This window comes from Poecilia formosa, unplaced genomic scaffold (assembly GCF_000485575.1).
Source record: "Poecilia formosa unplaced genomic scaffold, Poecilia_formosa-5.1.2 Scaffold191, whole genome shotgun sequence".
In the NCBI taxonomy this organism is placed as follows: domain Eukaryota; kingdom Metazoa; phylum Chordata; class Actinopteri; order Cyprinodontiformes; family Poeciliidae; genus Poecilia; species Poecilia formosa.
Window position 1 is genome coordinate 807435 of NW_006800130.1, and position 3167 is coordinate 810601.

Consider the following 3167-nt stretch of genomic DNA (forward strand, 5'->3'; position numbering starts at 1 on the left):
TATATGTTTATACATCCAGCCTCCTGGGTTGTGTTGAAATACTGAGTCCCTGGGAAGGAAGGAGAAGCGGGTGGGGCGGGTTTTCTGTGCAAACTCAAGCCTGCATTGCTGTAACTTTAAATAGGACGTATGAGAAAGTAAAGAAAGGGTCTGTTTGAAGATGAGGGTCAGAAGTCATGGAAGCGAAATCAAAGTTTTTTTATGCTTCTTAGTCAAGTGTAGACTCTCTTCGTGGGTCTCTATGTCTAAGGGTGAGTGATGCATATATGTTTAAGAAACAGTTGGACCCAAAGCAAACAGTGTGACAAAGAATGACGTTGCGGAGGTTGCTTGTCTGGGCGGTAAATGTGTGTTAGTCAGGTTTCCCCGAGTAACTATTGTTCTTATCAATCCGTGATTAAACAGCTTTGGTTATTTGCAGTCCTGCTGCAACACATCCTGGTGGAACCTCTGTCGAAAGGACAAGTCTGAGTCAAGCACTTCTAAGTCCAGGACAACATCGACCTCAGTGTCGGGACAGATTGGCTCTCTTTTTTTTTTTTTACACAGGCTGTATGATCTTTAAACCTCCTATATCAAAGACAGGAGCAGCAAAGTGAGGAGGAGAATCTGGGAGGTGGACGGCTTACAATTTTCAAAGGGGAGATGGGTCAGTGGCTACAGCGGGTGGGTTTGCAAATCTAGGTGACCACACATTATCTATCTAGCTGATTAATGCAAAAACTAACTAAAAATGCACTGCAGTGTATCTTGAACCAACCTTTGGATTCTTAAGTTTCATCTCCAGAGACTCTTTGTCTTCCAGCCCACTTCTGCTAGCCACCTGGATTTTATGATTTAGTCAAAACAAAGTTTAGAGAGGCAGCTTTCTGGAAAAATGTGTTTGTGGATTCTGAACTGTTGCATCGTTTTATCACGTGATTGTCACTAATGTCATTGTTTAAATTCTGTTCGGCATAAATTGTGTCTCAGTTGTCATAAGGAAAGAAATATTTTTGTAATGCAAAACCTTTTCGAACACCATATTCTTGATTTTTGCTGAGCAATAACACGTTAATGTCACTTAAAGTAGCTGCTATTCACTACAACATGTCATAGTATTTGTGGATTCAGAATTTGACATTCTGCAGTTCTATATCCCATCTTCTCTTGTGCAGCGCGCACAGATGAGCTCCATGACCTTTCCTGTCCTTGCAACCACTGATGCTTTGTAATGTATTCTGAAGTTGATTCCATTTTTTTTTAAGTCTATGAATGTTAACAGCTTTTTCTTGCTCTCCTCAGGTCACTGAGTCTTTCACTCCATGTCCCTGCACTCCTGGATATTACTCCTTCTATTACCTTTCAAAACCCCAATCATCACATATTCTGTGGCGATAAGAAGCTGCGAGACGCTGTCAAAAATGGAAGCTATATAAAGAATGTCAATTTCCTCCAATTGGCTCAGAAGATAGTGGCTTTTTTTTTTTTTGGTTAATTTCTAATTTAAGATCAAAAGAGCTAAAAGTGTGTCAAAGACATTTGTTGAGGCGTGAGTGAAAAAAAAAATGCACAGAATTCTTCATATTTTAACCAACCTGCTATCCCACAATGTCGATTCATTTCTTATTCTCAGTTGCCACTGATATTCCTTTTAGCATCAAGTGAGCCGACAATAAGTCAAAGGAAGCCAAGAGTTTCCATTAGTCGTCTGTCACTAATTACCACTGACTCCGGGGTTGATTAAAAGAAATCACCAAGCAGCAGCACACACCATTATGCTAATGAAAACTCATTTGGCGAGGCAAAGAGGGGGCGCAGCCAAGTATTTGGATGACTTTGCAGTGCAGCCAGGCTGGCTGGAGTAAATGGCTTCTTGGACAGCATGTCATTACAGTACTATGTATAAAAGAAACCATGTGATAATGACAACAACGACGACAAAGATGATGATGATGATGATGATGATGTGGATGATGACAGAATTTTAATCGAGTGTATCTTTCCAACTCTCATGGGCTTATTAAATAGTGACGTTTTCTCTCTTCCTGCTTTTCATTTGCACATACATTTTTAGCCTTCATTTGCCCCATAGCACAAACAACCAAATATCTCACTGGCTGGAGAAGATAAGAGATGTAGCTTGTAATTTAATCGTAATTGATTTTCTCAACTAATTAAAAACCCTTTAGGGGGGACAACAAGTTTGAAATTACCAAATGGGGACTCTGGTGACAGCCAGTTTCGTTTGATGTCAGGAGCTCCAGTCAAATCTAATAAGTATTCATTATTATACGAGCAAAATGAAAGTCTGCATTCCCCTTTATTCCTTATGTTACACAACTAGATGCAACCTGAGGATGTATGCTACCAGATATCATAAAAAAATACAAAAATGAAATAAAAAGACATGTCTTTACAGTGATTTATAAACGATATATGAGATGACAATGTTTCATGCAAAAGCAGAACTGTCATAATGCAAACCATAGAAGACACCTGCTGATGTTTTTTTTCATATCCATCCTACTTTGCTTGAGGATGGATTATTCTGACATCAGTAAGATAAATGATTAAAAGTAAACTAAAAAGCCTACCAGGCAGCTGCATCTGGTCCATAAAGTTGCTGCTGAAAAGTGTGGCATGCAATTGTAAATAGTCCAACTGAATTAGCACTTCAAAGAATATGTTTCAGTCACAGCAGTATTTTTGGAATATGTCTCCACCGACTTTGCACATCTAGAGACTAAATGTTTTATAATTTCCTCTTTCTTTAAAAGTTGCTCAGTTTAAGTTGATATAGATCCACCTAAACTTACAGCTCACATCACTGCATGGCGATATTTTATTTTATTTGGTCTTCATTTTATGTCAGCTAACAAAAGATTGGCAGTTACTGGCTAATTCAAACTAAGAGCTAAACAGCTAAAGCAACTTCTTAAAAAAAAGAATCCCTTTATCAACTGAATCTGTTGATAATAAAATATATGTTATAAATAATTTAAGAAAGTTAATTGTTGTTTTTTCTGTTTTAAAATCAACATGGGAAATCAGCTTCTCCAAGCAAAATGTTTGGCTCTACACTGATTACACAAGCTATAAGCTTTGTGCCCCTTTAGCCTCAGAAGTTGTCCTTTTTCCTAATGAATTATGTCCCATAAATTTGCAAACAAATTGCAACTTAATTA

The 3167-nt window shown here is 38.0% G+C and overlaps 1 long non-coding RNA gene across 1 annotated transcript in view; it reads left to right on the forward strand.

Annotated features, from left to right (window-relative positions):
* Nucleotides 1-2117, forward strand: part of LOC107837940 (uncharacterized) — a 3365-nt gene extending 1248 nt beyond the window's left edge. The window contains exon 3 of the long non-coding RNA XR_001663991.1: nucleotides 1285-2117. This is a non-coding gene — a long non-coding RNA (uncharacterized LOC107837940). The remainder of the gene's footprint in view (nucleotides 1-1284) is intronic.
* Nucleotides 2118-3167: the final 1050 nt, after the last annotated feature.